Source organism: Dermacentor silvarum, chromosome 8, assembly GCF_013339745.2.
Source record: "Dermacentor silvarum isolate Dsil-2018 chromosome 8, BIME_Dsil_1.4, whole genome shotgun sequence".
Taxonomy (NCBI): Eukaryota; Metazoa; Arthropoda; class Arachnida; order Ixodida; family Ixodidae; genus Dermacentor; species Dermacentor silvarum.
Genome location: NC_051161.1, coordinates 111659424 through 111684467, shown reverse-complemented (window position 1 = coordinate 111684467; position 25044 = coordinate 111659424).

Below are 25044 nucleotides of genomic sequence, written 5' to 3'. Positions count from 1 at the left end.
GTCCACACTGAAGTTCGATGACCGAAGCTCTGAATTCAGTATATAATATCCTGTGTTTAGGGACACTAAATGCATGATTCGCAGTGCCTTTCTCGAGAAAACTAGCTTGGCATTTTTGTACAAAAAAACATTATAGAGCTCTTTGTAGAGTATTGTAATGAAATGAGGGCTCCAATAGCGTGAGGGCCTTATTGTAATTAGCGGGAGCTGATAAATAATACGAAGTGCACTTTCTCACATGTCCACAGCCATGGGATAGCTACTCACGAGAGATACAGCAAATCAATAAACGAAGACGCGGGTCGCACGGTATAGTCAGAAGTTGCAGGTAGAAATTGTATTAGGTCTATACAAAACATGGCTGAAAATGTTTTTCGTCAGCCAGCAGGTAATCAGCGGCGAATATTACGCAGTCACATCACACGAGAGACCGTTCGTAATTTAACACAGCGAAGAAGTGCGATTGGCGAAGCCTCCCTCCGATTGCGTTTCTCGAAGCCTGCGGCAAGAGCTGGATGTAGAATTTTTTTTTTTGGCAACACACAATTGTGGACTGACATACATCGTAAAGTAGTTTCTCCTTGAGTTTTTATCGCGGAACTACAAATGCAACCAAACGCTACGCGTAGTCCGCAGCCGCTTATGCTGGGGAGGAGCACTCCTTTGCCTCTAGCAACATGGCCGCCTGCGGCTTCACTTGCTCCCTTAGGCGACTGCGGGAACTGCCACTCCAGAAGCTTTATATACGCTACTTGACTCCCCCAAGGAGGTTATAATATAACCTCCTTGGACTTCCCGTATTGCCAGATCTCAGAGGCCATACGCCGCCACGCACAGCTCTCGACATCGCCGACAGGTGACGCTGTCATCCCGCAAATTTCCCTTCTTAGGTCTCGACGCGTTCGAAACGAGAAGCGGTCTCGGAAACTCCGCAAGGTGATTCATATTACCCGGTCGTCAAGCCGGCCTGAGACTAAGCGAAAGGCATTAACACAGTTATTTGTCACGAACGAATCTGTTTCTATGAAGAAAATGCCACATCCTCTAGGAAGCGGACGGCTGGAAGCGCTGCTATATTTTACGTAAACTACGGAAACTACGAAAATGGAAAACGGTAACGATAAATATGAGAATTAGCCTTCGACGTACGTTAAAGGCGACGGGTCGTTAGCGCTGGCCGCAAGAGGAGGAGGAGGAAGAAAGAAAGAAAGACACGGAGGTTAACCAGAATAACGTCCGGCTGGCTACCCTACACCGGGGGAATGGGAAAGGGGAACACAAAGAGGACAGGGGGAGAGAGGAGGGAAGGAAATTAGCAGTGAATTCGCTGAAGCGTGTTCAAATACGTTCACACAAGCCCTTCGTCCACAAGGAGCACAAAAGTGTCTTGCCCGCTTTGTGGGACGATGAGCGATGGTAGGATTTTAATCCAGCTATTCTACTAAGCTTGTTATTACGCCAAACATGCAAAACGAAAACTGTCTATTATCCGCATTTCTAGGATATTCGGTCAATCAAGGCCCCGAAAAGTGCTCAGAGGCATTACAGAATGATCACGAGGTTTGTGCGCGCGCGCGCACTCTGTAGTCGCAAATGGGACCGAGTCTGACGACCTCTTTAGAGGGTGCACTAAAAGTTGTGATGTTGGCTGTGCAACTGAAACGCTTTCAAGATAACATTAACGAATGGCGATATTTTGGATATCTTGTGACCGGTGGCACTCGTTATTGCGAGTCAACAATCTTATGTCAGTCATCATTCCTTCTATGTGTATCCCAGCTAACGTTAGCCAAGCTGTTCGTGAAAAAAAGAATAAAAAACGATTTAAAAAAACATCCTGGAAGGTAGAATAATAAGACGCACGGTTTTCGGTCGTCTGAAGTCTGAAGATCGAACACGTAGGTGTTGAAATTGTGTCTTAAACCACGTTTCCTCATTCTTTTTTTTTTTTTTTTCATTGAACAACTTGGTTAACGCTGGCTGGGACATCCTACATACATTGCGCGGTGAGCGAATATTGGAAACTTTTGATTACCGAACATTCATTACTACCTTATTCGATGCGGTATTCGAATCGAAATTTCCCTATTCGAACATCGGAATATATATTGAAAAATTTTCGATTACTTCAAGTCCTGGACTGCACAAGATCAGAAATGAAAAGAAAGCAAGAAAAAAAAACGTGCTCACCTAAATACCGTCCGCAGTGGACGTAACGTACTACGGCGTGCTGCGTCACTCAAACAGCCAGGCTTTTCCGGCTAGATTAGATAGGGTTTGGCATGCCAGATTGACAATCTCATTATTAGGCACGCTGTAGTGGGGGAGCTCCAGAATAATTTCGACCACCTGGGGTTCTTTGACGTGCACTTAAATCTAAGTACGCGGGTATTTTCGCGTTTCGCCCCGATCTAAATGCAACCGCCGTGGCCAAGATTTGATCCCGCGACCTCGAGCTTAGCAGCCCAACCCAATAGTCACTAAGCAACCACGTTGGGCGGTTTTCCGGCTAAGCACGATCACTCGCAATAAAATGTTGCTTAGACACGGTGTTCGGCAGTCGCTATTGTTTGGTACTAATTATGGATGTGGCAGCTTCGTCCTCCTGTTGCATGATACAGGTGTACATTTCATTGCAACATAGATGATAGATAGGAACACCACCTGCCGAAACCATTTTAACTAAAGAAAACGTGTTGCATGGCTGGTGCTCGCAAAGTACAGGAGTTCTAGACGCTTGGAAGGACACCCAGCTATTGGGAAGTGGGCGGCATTGGACCACCAGACTCATTTTTTAAAAGACTCTTGGCGTTTTGTTTGTCTTGGTCATTGTACACCAGGCGCAGCGGTCTGAACGAACCTCCACCAAGCAACGTACCCCTTGAAAGCCGGACCCCTTTCCGGGGGGCTGCTTGTTCCTGTCTTTTAACCTGGTGGGTGTCAGGAGGTGGGGATTAAACCACGCACCTCCCGCAGGCAAGCCGGGTGTGCTACCCACTAGGCAATTATGCAAGTAATCGAAATATAGGCCTTTAGTTTTGACTAAATATCTGTTCAATGATATACAACAAAAAGATGACCAGCGTGTAAGGCGACGGCTAAAAAAAACTCCGTCGGTCCCAATGTTGTATCGCGTAGCCCTCTTTTTTAAACATTGTGGCTCACGTTATCAGGGAGACACGGTATAAGAATCGTACGCTGAACAAGTATGCGCACCTCGGTTCTACGTTAAAATTAACTTCCTATACATAAAGCCTGGACATATAATGTTGGCTCACAGGCATCTTTAAAGCACGCCAATCTGTAATGCAATGGTGAATTATATATAAGGATTATTTGTAATACCAAATTGTCTTTGATTTTGCTACTAAGTATGTGGCACTTTGAGTTTGTCCACTCTTGGACAATGCGCCAGGATGGGTATGTCCCCCTGTCACACAAGATGTATGGAACCCCTAAATGTTGCTTGATACGTATCACACTTTGCTTTGAATCCACTTGGCGGAATCATTCTTCCATCTACAAGCATCATACATACATCATACATAGCATCATACATACAGAGCTACGTATACCTAGTTACGTATGCGTCACGATGTCACGTATCATAGACACGTCCCGTATAGATGACAGTCACGTATCACTACCGGACATACTGGTACGAAAGAGCACAATATTATTTGGCTAGTCCAGGCCTTCATCATCATTCGCATCGTATATGTTGCGCCCTTCATGCTGAGATGCTGAGAAACACAAGATTGATATCATCACAAGAAAGCATACAAGCAAGCACACCACCTTCCACCCAACCCTGCCAATGTAAAGTTGACGGAGTTGGGGCTTCATAATACTCCCGAGGAGCTCGTCGAACCTCAGCGCCTAGCTCACTACGAACGCCTCTTCCACACCCCGACAGGACTCCAAGTAATCAGTAAGCTGAGCATCCCTTACCTCACGCAGGCTGGAGTCAAGCTCCCCATACCGCCGGACATCCGCGACACTTTCCAAATTCCCCCTCTCCCGAAGAACCTGCGCCCCGACTACAATATAGCACGTCGCACCGCAACGGCTCAGCAACTCGGCAATATATTGTAACGGTATTTCAAAGAGTAAAATACAAAAACTGGTTTATTAAGGGCGAACCTGTGCCCTGCAACTAACTATGTACACGAAGAGTTTCAAAGAACGTTCCACACGAGCGTCTCTGCGCCGAACGCACTTCTTTCTCTTCCAGTGATGGTCCGAGCCCCTGTCTCGTGCGCGTGCACGAGCGGCACACATTGCGCCACCCCACGAAACCAAGCAGGCGCGCGAGAGGTAGCAGACGCTCTTTTGACACAGTGGCTCGCTGGGTACCGTCGTAGAACAGATGTTTAGGAGCAGACTTGCGGCATTACTCCCCCTCCCAATAAGCATCGTCCCGATGCCGGCAGGAGGGTAGCTAAGTTAGTCGGAGGCTTTTCGTTATCGGTCGTAATAGGGCTTCATGCGGACTATGTGGACGACGTCAGCAATGTTAGGGCGTTTAGTGCGCTCGTTTCCACTAGGGATTACTTCGTAAGTCAGGTCGCTTAGTCGACGGATAACCTCATAAGGGCCAAAGTACCGTCGTAGTAGCTTTTCTGAGAGTCCGCGACGTCGCACTGGTGTCCATACCCACACCTTGTCACCCGGCTGGTACTGAACTATTCGGCGGTGCCTGTTGTAAGAACGTGCATCCTTGCATTGTTGATGGCGTAATCGGCATCGTGCCAACTGGCGAGCTTCTTCGGCTCTTTGTAGGAACTCGTCAACGTCGCACGGGTTGCCGTCGTCATTATCTGCTGGCAGCATGGCATCCAGCGTTGTTGTGACGGTGCGCCCATAGACAAGTTCAAACGGAGTGACACGAGTGGACTCCTGTAGGGCCGTGTTGTAGGCGAATGTAGCGTAGGGCAGGATCTCGTCCCAAGTCTTATGTTCGATGTCAACATACATTGACAACATGTCAGCAATGGTGCGGTTCAGGCGTTCCGTCAACCCGTTTGTTTGGGGATGGTATGCAGTGCTTTTTCTATGACTGGTGTTAGTCATCGTCATCAAGCACTGCATCAACTCAGCTGTAAATGCTGCACCTCGATCTGTTATGACAACCATTGGGGCACCATGTCGAAGCACTATGTTGTGAACAAAAAACTTGGCAACTTCGACGGCCGTTCCCCGCTCAAGGCAGCCAGTTTCAGCATATCGTGTCAAATAGTCGGTCGCGATAACGATCCACCTCTTCCCTGATGACGATGTGGGAAATGGTCCAAGAAGATCCATCCCAACTTGTTGAAATGGAGTCTTAGGTGGGTCTATGGGTTGAAGAAGACCAGCTGGCTTTACGGGTGGTGTTTTGCGCCTTTGACATTCGCGACATGTCTTCACGTAGTGCTGTACTGACGCTAATAAATTCGGCCAATAATACTTTGCATGGATTCTGGCGAATGTTCGGGTGACACCCAAGTGGCCTGATGATGGGTCATCATGGCAGGCTTCTAATATTTCAGGCCACATAACTGACGGTACGACGAGTAAGAACTTTTCATTGTTGTTTTGGAAGTTTCTCTTGTAGAGTGCGTTATCTCGGAGGCAGAATGAAGATAATCCTCTCTTAAACACTCGTGGAACTTGAACGTTATGCCCTTCGAGATACTTTATGAGTGGGAGCAAATCTGCGTCGGCCCGTTGATGCTCGGCGATTTCAGCGGCTCGCATAACACAAAGGAATGGGAAATCGTCGTCTTCAGAAGGAGGAGAGCCGACCGGTGCGCGTGACAAGCAATCAGCGTCATTATGCTTTCGCCCAGACTTGTACACAACGGTAATATCGTATTCTTGGAGTCTGAGGCTCCACCTCGCAAGTCGTCCGGATGGGTCATTCAAGCTTGCCAGCAGGCACAGTGAATGGTGGTCGCTAACTGCATGAAACGGCCTGCCGTAGAGGTATGGTCTAAACTTGCTGATGGCCCATATGACTGCCAAGCACTCCTTCTCCGTCGCAGAATAGTTTCTTTCAGCTTTTGAAAGAGTGCGGCTAGCGTACGCTATGACCTTCTCTTCTCCATTTTGCCACTGAACTAAAACTGCGCCAAGACCCAGATTGCTGGCATCTGTGTGGACTTCTGTGTCTGCGGTCTCGTCGAAGTGGGCGAGGATTGGCGGGGATTGCAAACGCTTCTTTAATTCTTTGAAAGCAGTGTCTTGTTCGGTATGCCATACGAAGGGTATGTCTTCTTTCGTGAGTCTTGTTAGAGGTTCCGAAATTTTTGAGAAATTTTCTACAAATCGCCTGTAGTAAGCGCATAAGCCCAAAAATCGACGCACCTCTTTCTTATCTCGTGGCTTTGGAAATCCTGCGACGGCTGCAGTCTTCTCGGGGTCCGGCCCAATACCTTGAGCGCTGATGACGTGACCCAAGAAACGAAGCTCTTCAAATCCAAACTGGCACTTTTCTGGTTTGATTGTCAAGCCGGCCGACTGGATAGCCTGAAGCACTGAACGTAGCCTCTCCACGTGCTGCTCGAACGTTGAAGAGAATACCACAACGTCATCCAAGTAGACTAGGCATGACTGCCATTTGAGACCCGACAGGACACTGTCCATCATGCGCTGGAAGGTCGCTGGCGCGCAACAGAGACCGAATGGGAGTGCTTTAAACTCATAAAGTCCGTCCGGAGTAACGAATGCTGTTTTTTAACGATCTCTTTCGTCCACTCCAATTTGCCAATATCCGCTTTTTAAATCCAATGAAGAAAAATACTTTGCATCACGCAGCCGGTCCAAGGTGTCATCGATACGTGGCAAGGGGTACACATCACGCTTGGTGACGCTGTTCAGTTTCCGGTAATCAACACAAAATCTCATTGTGTTATCCTTTTTCCTGACAAGAACTACCGGGGACGCCCATGGGCTGTTGGACGGCTGAATGACATCATCCTGAAGCATCTCTTGCACCTGATTCTTTATGATCTCCAGTTCTTTCGGCGATACTCGGTATGGGTGTTGGTATACAGGTCTGGTTGCTTCATCTGTTATTATACGGTGTTTAACAACCTGCGTTCTCCGTACTCTTGAGGAAGTAAGAAACACTCTGCAAAAGCACCTATGAGGTCTTGTATGGTTTTCGCCTCGGCTGGCGATAGGTGTGGGCTTATTGCAACTGCTGCTGTGGCCTTATTCGTAGTTTTCGCAGGAGGTGGCTCCGACTCCAGGGTACATAAGCTTGTCACTGTAGTAAAACTGTGCAGGAAGGTGATGGCAGTGTCCTTCGCGACATGCTGAAGTTCATTTCCGAAGTTTGTCCGCAATAGATCGGCAAGCCCATCGCGTAAGCGGATAATGCCCCTAGCAATGCAAATACCTTTCTTCAGCAATAGCTCGACATTGCCGTCCGCTATACCCTCGGAGTCAACGAATGCTTGATTTCTGACGTGAACCAGTACACTGCTTCGTGGTGGCACAGTTACGTCTGCGTCAAGAACTCGCAAGGCAGTGTAGTCCGGTTCGTCAGGCTCCTCCATGTCAATGGCCAACTTCGTAGAGAAGGAAACGCTAGAATTCTGCAGGTCAATTATAGCACCGTTTGCGTGCAGAAAATTCATACCGAGTATAACGTCTCTCGAACAGTCCGGAAGTACTACGAATTCGGTAACGTAAGTTACACCTCGAATCAGAACTCTTGCAGTGCATATTCCTAAAGGACTAATGAGGTGACCCCCAGCTGTACGTACGTCCGGTCCGTTCCACGGCGTCAAAACTTTCTTTAGCTGTTTTGCGAGTGCGTAGCTTACGACTGAATAATCAGCACCCGTGTCTACTAAAGCATTCGATTCATGTCCATCCACGGCAATAAGTAAGTCTGAAGAAATTTTCTGCGTACTTATCGTAGTCGTCGCTTTCTGCTTGTCGCTACTGCACTGCAACATTGACGGAGGATCTTCGCTTTGTCGAACGTCAGCGGCCTTGCCTCCCCAGGTCGCTGGCTTTAGTTTTCCGGGCGCGGGCTTTCTGAACGACGCCTTGGGGAACTTGAAAAGGGTCGTGGGCTTGGTGATCGGTAGCGGGCGGGCGCTGGTGACCGTGACTGGTGTTGGTAACTAGCAGCTGCAAGTTGACTTCGCGACAAGTAATCTTCGATATCTATGGGTCTTTCCCCATTGCGGGGGCAAGGTGCATTGACAGCGAATCCACGAAGGCCGACTCGCCGATATGGGCACCATCTGTACATGTGTCCGGCCTCTCCGCAATGGAAGCAGAGCGGCGTCCTGTCGGGTGTGCGCCACACGTCGCTTTTCCGTGGTCTGTACTCGTGGTCTGTACTCGTGGATCTTTCTCCCTGGAAAGATGCACTGCGGGGAGCCGGTGGGCGTGCACTGAGGGCTGCGAATGATGCAGTCTGCACGGCAGGCTGACGCACAGCGTCAGCGTATGTTGGTACGCGGCGTTCCTGCAGTGGTTGCCCGAGTGAAACAGGCTGCACCTCTGGCTGCGGTTCTAACATGGCATGCCTAACTTCATCCCGAATGACGGCGGCCAGCGAAGAAACAGTCGACGCGACTTGCGGTTGCTGCAGCTTCCGAAGCTCTTCTTTAACGATAGTTCGCACCAGCTCTCTCAACGCTTCGGTGTTATTGCCCATGCCTGCCGAAAGAACGTCCACAGGGGCGCTGCTGACATCACGGTTGTAGTGGCGGGCGCGCTGCTGCAGGGCCTTCTCTATCGTCGTCGCCTTGGTGCGAAACTCCGCAACAGTACGTGGCGGGTTGCGAACCAACCCGGCAAATAGCTCCTCCTTCACGCCACGCATAAGATGGCGCACTTTCTTCTCCTCGAACATGTTTGCATCGGCACGTTTGAACAGACGGGACATGTCCTCGATGTACATGCCGACACTCTCGTTGGTGCGCTGGTTCCTGGCTTGCAGAGCATTCTCAGCCTTCTCTCGGCGATCGGCGCATGCAAACGCAGCAAGCAGATGTCGCCGAAACTCTTCCCAGGACGTTAACACCGCTTCGTGATTCTCGTACCATGTCTTTGCTGAATCCCCCAAGGCGAAGTACACGTGGCGACGTTTCCGTGCCGGGTTCCAGCCGTTGACATCTGCGACCCTCTCGAAGTGCTCCAACCAATCCTCGACGTCTTCGTACGGGTCGCCGTGGAACATCTCGGGCATGCGCGGCGGGTACACGACGACCTCGGGTGATGTCGCCTGGCTAGTCATCGTCGTGGCGTCAGTGGAAGACATCGTCCGTGTGGCCGTAGCAGTGGGAAGCGGTCCGAATTCAGGCGGGTCTCCCCGAAGTCGGCGGCTGGCGCGCTGGTGCACTGGAGTCACCTCTCCAGATTCCAATCGCTGAGGATCGGGGCTCCGGTCTCTGGCACCCAGGGGACTTCCAAACATACCCCGCACCTCCACCAGAATGTAACGGTATTTCGAGGAGTAAAATACAAAAACTGGTTTATTAAGGGCGAACCTGTGCCCTGCAACTAACTATGTACACGAAGAGTTTCAAAGAACGTTCCACACGAGCGTCTCTGCGCCGAACGCACTTCTTTCTCTTCCAGTGATGGTCCGAGCCCCTGTCTCGTGCGCGTGCACAAGCGGCACACATTGCGCCACCCCACGAAGCCAAGCAGGCGCGCGAGAGGTAGCAGACGCTCTTTGGACACAGTGGCTCGCTGGCTACCGTCGTAGAACACATGTTTAGGAGCAGACTTGCGGCAATATGTATAAGGGTGCGTCGCACGTGGCTTTTGCCGAAGCCGTGGACTGCCCAACCCACTCGGCCATGAAGCTAGCCGTGGTCACGGGCACGAATCTGCATACCACACCTTGAAGAAGGAAAAGAGACTTCTATAGCTCTATGCATCGACTACTGCATCGTGCATTATCACTGATTCCAAGATGGCCCTACGTAACTGCACCAGAGGACTCATCTTGTCCCAAGCTCAACACATCCTCATCGGCACACATCTCTCCCGTTGCCACAGCGTCCAGATGATCTGGGCCCCGAGCCATGCAAGTCTTACCGGAAACGAAGCCGCGCACGAAGCCGCCCAAGCATGTGTCGACCGGGCCCGTGACTCCTGTTCTGGCCAGTTTTCCGGACGGCCTCACCATCCGCAAGCTCCAGATCACGCGGCCGGAGCCTCCTGGCGCAGCCACGCGGGTGACCGCGTGATCACCTACGGTGACATCCTCAAGTACTACCGTAAAGCCCGCCTTAGATAACCCCCCCCCTCCTAGAGAAGTCTCTCAACAAGCATCAACCAACCGCGTGGCGGCTTTTACAGACGCGCACCTTTCCTACACCGATGCCTTCACACCCCACTGCAAAACATGCCACGCACCACACGCAGATCTCGACTGCATTAGAGTGTTTTAGCTGAGCATTTACGTTCCGCTCCTCTCAGACCGGCATATGCTAGCAAATGCCACACAACCGCTCAGAGGGAACACTAGTGCGCATGCGCACAACGATCATGCCGGCTGTGGAACGAAGATCGCAGCTCTCGCTCCGCCTATAAGACGACTGAGCGGAGCGTGACAGCGTGTCTACTTGGCCTCTTCGTCGTATTGCAGCCGAGTTGATAGCGCGTCGCTCGCGTCTCGGCAACACGCGCTTATCAATTGCGAAAGCTACGCAGTTCCCTGCAGTGTCTCTGAGCGTGAAATCTGAGCGGAGCGTAACCGGCGATCTGCTAAAATTGCAATTATCTAGGCATGCCGCGCAGCACCACACACCATCAAGCACACACCAATTCTACATTCAAAATCACCACGGCCGAGCAGTGGGTTGCTATGCTGCTCAGTGAATGCCCGGAGGAACAACTCTGGGTAGTCCAGCTGGCCGACGATCTGGCCGCCGCCTGAGGAAGGGGGGCTCCGGATGGCGCTAGTCCCCCGCCCGCCGCCTCCTTTGACCCCCGCAAGGACATTCAATAAAGATTTTGTCTATCTCTCTCACCCCTTGTCCGCTTCCGTCCAACATGGTTGATATTCAGGAAAGTTAATCAACTTTTGAACAGTCTGGAAGAACTCCATGTCTATCATTAACATGCGCATGCAGTATTAATGTAAGCCTTGTCATAATGACCGTCATTAGTCGGTCTATTTTCATGGCTTTCCTCTTTGCCTTACACCAACGTAAAGAAGCTTGCCAAAACGGTGCTGATCCAAATACAGAGTGTTAAAAATTAGGCTTTACGGAATTTGAAGACATCGCCTGCAGTGGCAGGTAGCATAATTCTTATCATTGAGCGGGGTTATATGATGAGGCGGACATTAGTATCACGAGAACTCGAAACACATATTCAAATAATTAACATATATTCACTAATTAGCTTGATAGTTAACTTCAGACGTCAATTGCGGCGCAAGCTGTTACACATCGTTTTTTACTTATGTTTGTAGCGTAAAAAATTACATTTTGTGCGTATTACGCGTGATGTGATGGCCTGGCGTCGTGCAAATCGTCGTGTTTTCAACGTAAAGAAAGCCAACGAATTGTGATTGTGACAGTATTCGAAAAGGACTTCTTGTTGGCTAAGTTGGTTGGCGAGATTTCATCCAAATAGGTCACGAAGCTTCGGGCGAAAAGCGGTTCAGAACGAATTGTTATCGTTATCAGCAAGGGTGGGTATGGGAGCTGCGATTGAAGCACGACCATGTTTGGAGGGCATAAACACTGGGGAAGAAAAAAAAACGTTCTTTATTTAAAGCGAGATAAAGATTAATTCAAGGAAAATAAAATTCCTAATAAATCTTACATACGCATGGCGAGAAAAGAAGAGACAACTCTATTTTACTTGATCATTATCAATAAATACCTTTTTTCAGTGCCCACCGTAAGAGCGCCCATCGATAGCGGCGTGTAAAGAACTGTGTAGGCTCCCTTATACAGTTACTCTAGCGGCCGGCGTTGACACCGCTATCACTTGCAATGCAATGCAGTTCTTGGAGTGTGCAGAAAGGCGCGCTGGTAAAATTCACCTCTTACAATACGCCCCCCATCACATGTGTTGTTCTGCTTGTCGATGTTTGTTTGAATTAGACGACACGGGTAGTTTTATTGTTTCTTAACCTGTGCAGTCAAAAGTAGTGACTTGCGACCGTCAGATACTTGTTTACTTTAGTTCTTTTCGTGCGACAGCGCTGGCCGACGGGCTTATCGTCCGACGAAAGGACGAGCACTCTACGCACTCTACGCCCAAAGCATTCGTCGACCTCCACAGAAAGTATGTTCTGGGCAGTGATGCGATATGGGCACCCGTACGGCTGACCTTTTCCTGCATCGCTTTCCGCGCTGAAAGCTCGGAACGCCCATCAAGTCGAATGGCGGGGCATTTGAATATACAACTCTAATGGCAGGCTTCCGAAAACAAATTTCGCGTCTTTTAGAACAAAATGACGTCACTTCTGTTTTTAATGAATATGACGTCACACTATTTTTTCTTCCGCCGGGAGTGTTCCCTCCTCACACAGATGGCGCTAAGCCGATGAGCCACCATGTTTTGAACGTATGGGCTTCTATGGAAGCTTAGCCACCAGGTATATTTACCTTGTTTCATCCTTGAATAATTGGCTGATAAAGACTACGCATGAGACTTGACAAGAAGCCAGTGGCACTTGTCCTGTTATGTAGTGTTATGTGTCGTCGTCGTAGTGTGTAATTTCTTAAAAAGATGAGCATGATTCAAATCAGACGCATGGGACTGCCACTGTTCTTTTTTTGTTGCCTTTCATTTTCTTGTTTTCATGTCCTATGTTTGCGCAACGACAGTTTGTTGGCGCAGCTGAAGTATGCTGACACCATCCGATAGCGAAGCTACAAAAATGGTACGCCATTTTATACAGTAACAGTTGAGCTCCTTATATCAACGTTAGCTTTAGCTCTATGCGTCAAGCCAAGCTCTGGCCATATACCCATGGGCGTTGGAGAGGCGCACCCGCTTATACGTTCTAGCACGTCAATTCCCATGTAATAAGGCCAGAATATGGACACATGTAGCTCGAGAGGAGCAGTGAAATTAATGACATGAAATCACAGCATGGGCTACTGAAAACTGTTTGCACCACCCTCTGCGTCGTTGGCGCGCGACGTTTCAGCTCTGCTTGTCCATAGAAGGTACGTATTGTATTGTAGTCATCTTAGCCTTGTATTTTGTCTTACTATTTCACTTTTGATCACGCCCATCTGGAGCAGAACGCTAGTCATGTCGCCAGACAAAACTGTACAGGATTCATTAAAGAGCCTCTCTCTCTCATAATTTCGTCATAGCACGGTAGGCACTGGCAAATTTTTGGCCGCAGTGACAGCCAATGTACACTGCCTTATTTGACTCACCTGCTGCACTTACTGCTGCATACGCTTACGGTATGTGATTTCTTGTCTGTTGGAAATATTATTTTTATTTCCTTTTTTATGCCCACACTAACTTATGTTTTTAGTGCTGCCGCTATTCACATACTAGTGTTTCTGTGCACGTTAGCTCAGTATTTGTCCCGACACCTTCTCCCACTACGCCAGTGCAGAGCTATTCTCGTGAAGCCGCATAGCCATGGAGTTGTGTACCTAAATTAGCACACTGCGCACATAAATATCTGGCAAAAGTGGCAGTGAGAGAACTTGCCACATTTAGGAGCCGAACCGACACAATCCGCATAACGCGTGCTATGCTTTAGCAATTATGCTGCAGCGGCGGCCGTTGTCCCATCCATTTTCTTGGGTACTTGTATATGCGTTTAAGATTGGCCCAAAGAATGTGCGCATGGTGGCAACTAAGGAAAAAAAGATGAGCTGCTCCTAAATTGCTCCATTCATCGTTCTCACTGTACATAAACATATATTTGCGCACCGGATGAAAATTCCACCAAACTGGTTTATATAGCATTGACTTTTAATCGATGAAGTAGTGCCATTGTCCACCCCTCTCTTCTGCGTAATCAAACAATCAATCGCGACACACATCTGCTCTGGTCGGCTAATATAATACGCCTGAAATAAAACAAAAGCTTATTTGTTTTCCTAAATTTCGTATAATTGGGCTACTAATTCCTGGCCGATCGAGTATATAATCGTCATCTTGATTATCATCATCAGCCCTTATGTATGTCCAGTGCAGGACGAAGGCCTCTCCCTTGCCAATCTCCCTTGCCAACTTCATTGCCCAAAGGCTGAAGCCTGCCGCAAGTGACGCCCTCAGCTTAGAGAATCAGTTTTTTTTTCTTTTTCGTACAATATTCTTATCTTTCTCTCTCTCTCTCCAGAATGAGTGTGTGACAAAAAGAATACAAAACCTTTAAATGTATTTATGTACGTGCTAGTACGTCTCTATGCATGTAACTCTCATTGTCATTGTTCCCTCGATAAGCGTCATACATCGCTTTCGCCCTTGTGACATCGCTCCGGATACGTCTCCCTGCGTGCATGCACATGAACTTATGCTGGTATTTTTGCGTAGCTTGTAAACGGTATGATGCGTAAACATAGACCGCGCATGATATTAAACATCGAAGCCTGTGCGGCGCATAAACAAACAATTCATGATATTTAACGTGTCATATGATGAAAATGAACTCAGTTGTACGCATACAATTTTGGTGTACAGCATTTAAATAACGGCTTCAGTAAAGCATCGCTTCCCATGTAGGTTACAACATGTGCGCGGGACGTTTAAAGCGGGGGCGGGGCTTTAAGAATGTGCGGATCCACGGGCTGTAAAAATCGGTTTATACGAAGTCTTGTTGCGGTTTGCGTGCAATGGTATTTTTCTTTATGAACAATTTGCAAGTCTAGAGCACAGAAAGTTGTTGGGCACGAAGCGCCTATCCAAGCATAAACTTAGGCCCCTTGAACTTGCAAATTCCATGAATGAAGGTGAAGTAATGATGACGATGAAATGATGGTGAAGGTATGATGACGAAGGCGTAAGAACGGTGGCATGGCGACAACACGATGACTATACTGGAATGTCGACGATGCAACGACCACGACGGCATGACGGCTGCATTACGCTGACTTAATGTTGGCGATAGAATGGCGGCGATGGAATGGTGAAGAAATGGCCACGTAGTTATGACGATGACGGCATGATGACAGTAAGATGACTATGCTGAAATGATGACGACGGCATTACAATAACAAAATGACTGCAGTGGCGTGACGACTACAAAATGACGACGCAGTCTACACGAAGCGAACTTTCACGATGAAGTTCACGCGTCAAAAAATCCAGAGTGAGATGACGCCTGAACTTCCCGGCATTGCACCTCATTCGATGATGCATTGGCGAACGTGGGTGAACGACGCCGAACCACTGTCACCGTGGCTTAGCGTGAGGCAGCGCGTCTAGCTCCTTCTACAGAAAAAAAAAGTAAGCTTCGTACAAGTGAATAAATGTCAAATGGGGTAATGCTAAGACATAAATCCGCTTTTCTTTCTTGAGTTGTATACTCCCGAACGTTTCGATACACCAGAAAGAACGCAAATATTTTTAGTTATAGCAACACGAGCAGCCGTCCAGCTACCGTCATTTGTAGCGTCGGCTGAGATTTAGTCCCGCGAAGCACGTATTATTCTTTACCGGTGTGTTCCGCTGTACCTTCTGTTTAGCGAGCAATTGATTCCCGGCCTTTCTGCTTTCGACGGAGGGCAGTTTGCTCCCGATGTGCGTTCCTTGGTTGCGGCTCCCATCAACTCGAATGGTTCGACCCCAGCGTCGGAGGCCATCAAAGACCGATTTATTATTTTTTCCAGTTTACCACATTTTGGTAAGACTTGTCTGACGATCTTCTGCGTGTACTGATAAGTAAAAGCTAAGTTGCCTAGGGACACTTTGCAGAGTAAGAAGGCTTCGAGACTTCGAATCGGGGAAATAAATTCCCATGAACAAGCTAGCTGCAAGAATAATTTTGCGCCAGAGCTCTAGTATTTATTACAACGATAAGAAAAAGCGTGTTTTCATACTATGAGGCGAGCATGAAAAATGAGATAAAAATGTGGACAAATACTTGATAAAGTGAGAAGACTTCGTCAAATAATATTGAAATGTTTAACATCCAAAAGCCCCACATGGGGCTCTGGAAGAATTTACATTATACCCGAGGTTCATTATCATCCCTTTATTATTAGGCACATGATAATTTGTTGTATCCACCTGCAGTGGAATGCTCGAACCGGTAATTGAAGCTCGGGCCTCATGTTCAGCAGCAGAATACCACAGCCACTCCGGCCCGTATCGGGTAAAAACAGGAGCTTGTATTTCTTTACAGCGAAGCTGTTAGGCCTCGCGGTGGTCGGCATATGTGACTCAGCAAATAAACGTTTGCGTCGCCAAAGTTTACTAAGCTTTCCAGATCCTTTCCGCATCTACCTGACGCTGGTTGTTATTGCCAGTTAAATAGACAACGAAAAACTCCCTATTTCAGAAATGAACGCGCCACTCCAGGTTACACTACAGCAGAACTTGAGGAACCAATGCCCAGCATTTTCTGAAAGGCGTACTGTATAGACTGCAGCTTGGAAAGTCTGTTGGCTGTGCAGTGCTCTGCGTATGTATTAGGCTGAAGCCGGCAAAATCCCCTTAAAGTGCCGTCGACTGTAGTAAGACGGTCTTACTTTTCGGCAGTTCCACTCCTTTGTAGTTGCACGGAAACAACCAGCCGATGGCTTCTCATCTAAAGCAATAAACTGGCCCATCTTCCCACCCTGCCATGTTCTTAAAACATAAACATAAACAAGTCAAACAAAAATATAAATATTGTTTGAATTAAATCATAGCAATATATAAAACCCGCTTAAAAGCCAACTGCAACAAAAGATCACTTGGGTTAAGTTTGACAACTGCATCTAAATTTAACTTGGGTTAAATTGGCTATAACTGCATAACACATAACATCAAAGTATACTTGGAAAAGCCGCAGTACTGCTAATTGTGTAATTTTTTACTGGAAGCCTGTAAATTGCGCCTAAGGAGACGACGCGACCCTTCTGCTCGTTGAACACAGACAGCCAGATAGAAAAAACCGGCTTGACTACGACAAGAATGCTTCACATCAAAAGAACATTGCGGGTGTGCAACGGCGTGGGCACAGCACGAGAAGTTTGTAACGGTATACCATATCTATGGCTAGCATGTAGACGGGACCTGTTCGCCGATACACTGAAATCTACATTCATGGACAGCAGATGACACGGGCGCTGACTCTCCGGGCCTTCGTCAAACGTCACTTTTGGCGTGTGGTAATTGCGGAGCTTTGTTGAGCTTAGGTATGAGAAAAATATATTCTTTGTCATCGTTTTGTGACTCGTGCACTCGTATTTCAAAGAAAACATTTTGCACCTAGGCTGCTGTATGTCTAAATTATCTTAAACTGGGCTCCTAACGCGATTGAAAATTTTCTTGCAGTAGGCCTAGAAAGGGGCACTAATCAGGCGGTACAGTTTAATCTCATAAACAATTCATTTAAAAACACTAATTTATTTAATTTCGCCATAATGGGTTAAACATTACAAAGTGAAGGCCTCAGTTCTGTTATTTTTTGTTAATTTCTCGCCGAAATCATATTGGCAGTACGTCAGTGTGACAGTACCGTTTTCAAATGATGATATGTGGTGTTTTATGGCGCAAGGGCACAGTTTTCAAAGCATCTTGTTGCATTCCGGCTGTTGTTTGTGCACTCAAACATTTCCAAAAATGCTCAGTTAAGTCTTTCTACACTTCTACATTACTATATAGTATTTTTTTACCGAGAGAAACTTTACTAGGCCCGACCAGAACGCAGTGAAAACCTATGGCGTACCAGCTGGCTGGTGCCGGAATTTCGCATTACCGTCACCATCTCTCCCTTTCGTTCTAGCGTCTTTTTTTTGCTTACTCTTCTCACGATAAGAGTGGCTTTCTTGGTATTGTAGAAGGATTACTAATGCACTTAAAATTGTTTTTCTAATTTTTGTCGGTCCCGCAAGAGTTCTCACATGAAGAGGTTACGAGTTGTGACAAAGCCACTGCATCACAACACTAGTGTAGTTCACCCTATATGGGTGTTGCAACAACTCCCGAATACGTTTGTACAAAGCTGCAGTCTATCTTAACGAGAAACATGCATTTTCTTCCGTTTCAGTGAAATTTCAGGGGTTCTTACAGGCGAACACTCAAAGGTCCCACAGTGCTTGAAGCCGTCAAACATTCTGAAGTACAAAGACGCTTCATTCACTTCTGTCGATGGGGAGTGCTCCTTTTCAACCTGTGCAAACTTGTTCTCATTGAAAAGAAAAGCGCAATCTTGAACTCAATCTTATAACCTTTACAAGTAATTCAAAAAATAATAAAATAAATTATGAGGTTTTAGTGCTACGACAGGATAATGATTCCCGCTGTAGTAGTAGACACTACATTATTATGACCACCTGGGGTTCTTTAACGTGCACCTAGGGCACCATACACCGGCGGTTTTGCATTTCGTGCCCATCGCAACGCGGCCGGGCTGACCGGTATCTGATTTCGCCACTTCGGGCTTAGCAGCGAAACGCCAAAGCTACTACGCCACCATGGCGGGTTACAATGATTTATGAACATAGATAATTGAACGCAGCTTTTTTTACCAAAAATTTCTTCATTTATATTTGTTAAGCAATGATTTTAGCTGCCATCATTAACCGTTGAGCCGCTTTTCTGGCATATTTTGTGTCCTAGGGCTTAAGCAGTAACGTTGGGCTTTTAGATATAGACTATCGGCTGACTGGGTAAGAACGGGTTGGCTGCAGCTTGCGAATTGACAAAGAACGGGCCCACGTGTTTCCTGCAAAGCCCTTCTAAACTATGGCTTGCTAAACTTGATGGCTGCCTTGCAGACCTCACAAGTTAAGGCTACGAGTTAAGGCTCGCACGTCAGTTTCCGTATATGGAAAATGTGCTACACATATAATAACATTTAAGATTCGCGGCAAACACACACACACGCACGTACGCGCACACGCACGCACACACACACACACACACACACACACACACACACACACACACACACACACACACACACACACACACACACATATATATATATATATATATATATATATATATATATATATATGAACGAGTAGATAGGGAACCGAGAGGCCCGATTTTTAATATTCACATCTTTAGGAACCCAACAAACAATGACACCAAGGACAACATAAGGTAAATTACTTCTGCTTACTGATCGAATTAAAGAAATGATAAATAATGAAACTGAAAATGGATGAAAAAACAACTGGCCGCGGGTGGCGAACGAACCCACGTCTTCGCATTACGCAAGCGATGTTCTCCCCATTCAGCTACAGCGGCGCCGTTTTCCCATCCACTTTCTGTGGTATTGATGTCTTACAACTAGAATTAACCCTGGGAGTGTTAGCCAGCGCCACCACTTACAAACCTAGGCTGAGGTTGTGGATGTGGAACATCCTTTTTGTCGCAGGCGTCACGGGTACGTGATTTTTTAGGGTGAAGGCAACTGATCAATATACCCACTTATGATACATGAAGGCATCAATGTTGCCGGATTCGAGCTCTTGTTCTTAGGATGTGATTAAAGGAGTACAGGAGGCATACGGGAATATCTTAGCAAACATCTACAAGGATTCCACAGCCACCTTGGTTCTCACAAGCTACCTTGGTTCTCCACCGAATTTTCTGCGATATGGGGCCCTTAACGCTATCGATTTTAAAAGAAATGGCATGTATTCCCGCCGCGTGACAAGGAGGAATAATAGGCCAAGAAATTATTGCTGTCATTCCATAAAAATTGGCACATGCTCGGTTTCAAGAACAGTGGAATAACATATGGTGTACATGCACTTCTTTTTCTCAAGCGACAGGTTATAGTACACAACACTGTAGAGCTTACCCCGAAACACCATGTCAAGCAATTTGTGCCTCACGTGCTCTCGGCGTAGCTTAAAAAATTCGATCGTCATGCGATAAAGTGTACATTGGAAAAATACTAAGAAGTGTTAACACGTATTTAAAGAGAATTTCTAACATGCCTGTGTCTTCACATTGTAATAAATGTGATTGCACAGCAGTGTTTAGCACGTGCACATATTTGTATAAGGACCGGGAGAGAAATACGTGTGAACTAGCAAAGGCTTTCTTCTTTGGGAAACGCGGAAATGCATGCGTAAACCAAATATCACTTACCTTGCATGATACTGAAAATGCTTGGATTGATCAATCGCTATAGTCACTTTGTGCCGCAAGACAATGCACCAGGCGTGATTTTACTCGTCTTTTTGCTCCGTTGGAAGAGTTTATTTGCTTTATTTGCTTGCGTGTGTGCTTGCGTGTGTGTGTGCGTTTGTATGTGCAAACATAATCAGGGAAGATATGAGTAATATTTTCGTTGTATGATAGCGCTCGTGTCGTGCAACTGAATCAACATTGTAAATTTAACTGAACTAGCGCAATTTACAGCCTTGAAACAAATTCTAGAGTGTAAGTACTGGGTGTGTCAGCAAACTTCTACCAAGCTTTCAAAAATTCACAATTGCGCTACGACTATGGAACTTACATGCTATTGATGAATGCCCTTTTGAGAAACTAAATGCACTTTTTATATTAGCTTGAGATCAATCCTTAACAAAAATAAATTACAAGCTTGCAAAGCTTTCACCTAAATGAAGCAGCCTTAATGGTAAAATTGTGGAGCCGTATTGAGAACTACAGGAATAATTATAAATAATTATTTATTTACTCAATTAGTTTTCATTTTTATTTCATTACCCTCAGCGCCTTATTTCATTACCCTTAGTTGCTTATTTCGACGGCTGATCTGTTGATGCTTCCTTACACTTTAAAGCCAAGCGCTTCTGGGAGTTGCACGTTACCTACGGTTCTCGTTGGGTGGATCCCAGCATTCCATTAGGATATGCTAAATGGTCTCTGGATCTTTGCGGCAGCATACACATGGCTCATCTAGTTCCGAATACTCGCTCCGGTATGTTTTCGTCATTAGGCAACCGGCTCGAGCCTCAAATGACAAGGCACTGCCCTTTGTGTTATCTTACAGATTTTCACTTATAATTTCTTCTGCGATGTGACTACCGAAGCTCTCTCTAACGGCGCTGGTTATAGTGGATCCACACGACGGATGGCTCCGCGAAAATCTGTTGTGCGGACGGCGCGGACGGTTATTCCGCCACCCATCCGGCAGCAAAATGCATCCAGACGACGGACGGAGTGAGCGGATGACCGCGCCGGAAAAATAAACATGGCGGCACCACCCGAAGCTGCTGCCGTCTGCCTATCGAGTCGTCGTCGTTGACTGTGTGGCCCGTAATTTTCAAACTGACGCTTGTAGTTGCTTTTAACTTGTGTCCAGAAGCTTCGACCGCTAAGTATTCTTGACGATTGGGCACCATTTCCGAGAACCATGCTCAAGTTCTTGGTGTGTAGGCTTGGAGTGGCTGGATTGACTGAACATGGCCTCGAAGACATAGCAGCGGCCCAGGAAGATCTCAGCGCTTATTGCCAGACTTATAGAGAATCGTAGACTAAATCCGCATCAATCGACTGCCAGAATCCGGATGCGAAAAATAGCTGGGCATTTTCCGCCCCTGGGGGTTGCCGACGACGCGCGGACGGCATGAATCCGTGACGCGTAGTCACGTGATGCACCGTCCATGGCAGAAAGGATGGATTTAGTCCATCGTGTGGATTCAACATTAGTGTCACGAATGAAGTGCTTCGGTTCACCACTACTAGATGGCATCCGTTACATCCGTTGCAGGATGTCAATCGTGAAAGCCGGGAAAAAAACTTTTGCGTTAAAAAAAAAAACTCCTCCTACTCGCAATTGCACTACCTCCCCAAGTTGCAGGGCAGGCATACCATTCCTTCAGTGTCAAGACTAATGCTGAAATAAGTCTCTCCACTCCAGACAACCACTGAGAACTTCCGCATTTGAATATAATGAGAGCTATCAGAATGGTCTCATTTACTTCATCTTCATATGCTTTTTTAATACAGATGGATGGGGGGCAGGTGACATCACTGTACTCTATTGGAAGGGTCATTGTGCTTGTGCGCTTCACTAGCCTGATAATTAATTTGGAAATCCCGACGAAGATCCTGTGAAAACATGTTTAATTTATCTCAGGTGCGCAGAATAAATTTCCTGACATTTCGATTAAAATATTTGCAGCGTGTACTAATTTTGAAGAAGTGTTATATGTATGACGCCCCAGCAAAATTCACTGTCATTTCTATAAAACCAAGCTGCGAAACATGTACTTCATCGTGATCTAAAGTAACATATAGAATTCGCCATTGATAATTGCGAAGCTTTTGAGTAAAATCTGGCACAACGCGCACGGCCCCACACAGCAGCAAATTCCGAGTCACTGTTGGCAAACATGCAGGCAATCAACAAGCTGATGCAGGAACACAAGGACGCGCACACCATTGGGGAGCTCTCAACAAATCGAGTTTTCATGAGCAAGTGATGTCGCCCTTCTTTCGGGTCCTATCAAAACAACTGCGGAAAAACTTTGTGCGAATGCATGCTAGCATTGATCGCACCGCCTGCACTTTCTTGTCTCCACTTTAGAGTTTAATTTCCCAACGTAGAAGCAGCAATGCCGGGAGACAATCCTGTGGCATCGGACATTTGGCGTTGCATACACAGTGTGACACGTCGTAGTAGTCCGGGGCGCTTATTCGCAAAACCTCTTACGCCACAATTTTACGTAAGAAAAAATTCCAGCTTATCCAGATGCTCGACATATTAGTGAAGGGGGCCAGCGAATCGTAAATGACACAACTTGCAGGCGTTGTGAATTCGGCCACTGAGTTTGATTACACGCATCTGAAACGGGGTGCTAATGACCCCGTTTGACTAAGCAACTAAGTGTATCCTGAAAAATGTACTCGGTATTCGGTATATTCCGAGCGTTAAGAAAGAAAGCATCTCTAAGTGTTCAGGACGCGGTGTCCTGCGCGTGGCAAGAGCATTTGTAGGCTTGATATGGTAAACCAGTGTGTGTTCAGATGTCATATTCAATGAGCAGTATCAGTCGGGCTTATTCAAACGTTATTGGCGGCTGTGTGCATCCAGGCAATATATGTAGATAGCTGTGCACATATGGTGGTTTTAAATAGAACATTACTGAAAACGTGATGTATAGTGTGCTACGGAGGCAGTTCTGACTTGTCGCATTTGTGCACGCAGTAATTGGTCTGTGCATGCATCGTGCGTGTATACACTCATATGCATATTAGGGGATGTCTTGTGCAATTCTTAGGGCCCCTTCCTCTATACATTTATTTTATTTTTTATCGCCCGGCCTGACTGTTTTCTGTTGTTGTCTGTCAACTCCTACTATTTTACCCATTACCAGTCTAGATCAAGTTTTCCTCCTGTACAGATAACAGATTTTCAAACCGATAAACGTTATAATTCATACCGTAAAGACATCGCAAACACCCGAGGGCAAAAGAAAATGAGGGGGCGTTCAAGTAGAAGCAAAGTGCCTTTGTTTTCATTACCCTCTTTTAACAGCACACCTATTTTCTTATCACACTTAATTTGTGCGGTTTTCGTGCAGCGAACAGCGAAAATATTGCCCAAACGGCTATCTGGACACATTATTCTGTTTCTGCAAAGTCACCCGGAGGCTGCAGCTAAGATTCGCTGTGGCGGGAGATGTCACCCAGTTTCGGCCGCTGCTTTAGCCTACACAGCAGTTCTACCGCCAAAGCAGCACAGGACACGGCGCAACCCACGAGGTACACCCCGAAGTAGAGGAAAAACGGCTGCGCTCCAGGTTCCTCGTCTTTCATCAGCGGAATGGCACGTCTCCAGTGAGGGACAGCCAGGCCATGCTCCGCTATGGCCAGCAGTATCCGGCGATGTTGATATCTGCACATGCAAGCGGAAAACAATTCTGAGTATCTTAAAATACTGGAAGCAACCTTCAACTGCTATTAAATGCGAAGCATTTCATGTCGAACATTTGCCACTTTGACAGTATCTACCTATCTAGCCACCTACATCGTGGTGCTCTCATGGTCGTATCGTTAACTTGGTATTTACCAAAATTGGCATGCTATGAAAAAGTGTAGACGAACTTAAGTGATAGGTCATGACATGAATTTCATGACATGTTTGTCATGTAGGTCATGAAACAGCTGCCTACGTCTTGGTGCTCTCATGGTGCTCTCATGGCGTGAGTGAAGGCAACACTAAAGGATGATGCTAGAAGTCATAGTCATGAGCATGACTCAGCAAAAATGACAATAACTCAGCGAAAAATGATTCACACTCAAAACCAACTCAAATGGGTTCTGATGTCGGTACTAAGGGAAGGAAACCCTAAAGGATAATGGTAGAAGTCAGTCATGAGTATGACTCAGCAAAAATGACAATGACTCAGCAAAAAAGATTAACACTCAAAAACCGCTGAAATGGTTTCGGTCGTGGGCAATAAGTGAAGGAAACACTAAAAGATGGTGGTAGAAGTCATAGTCATGAGCATGACTCAACAAATGACAATGACTCAGCAAAAAAGATTACTACTCAAAAACCGATGCAATGGATTCAGATGTTGTACTAAGTTAAGGAAAAGTCTAAAGGTCAATGGTTGAAGTCATAGTCATGAACATGGCTATAGGCTTTCGCCTAAAGGCACCCTAGGTATTGCTAAAGGGACTCCAGAGGACTGATGACGTGAGTGTCATGACATGCGTGTCATGTAGTTCAAGAAAAAGCCGCCTACGTCTTGGTGCTTGTCGCAGAAACGAGACGCGAACGAAATCAAGATTCTTCTTTTTCTTTTCTTTATTGCTTTTCTTAGCGCGCGCGCCTTTGGAGCCCGCCGTCTTCTTCTTTCTCGTCTTGTCCACTCTCATGAGTTTCAATAGCTTCCGGCCGCGAAAAGTTTCCTTCTCATCAGTGGAAGCAACCTTCGAGTGTGTATAGGTGTTGAACAGGTCTCCGAACGAGTTTTCCTTTGGATTTTAAGAGACAGGAGCGCGGTT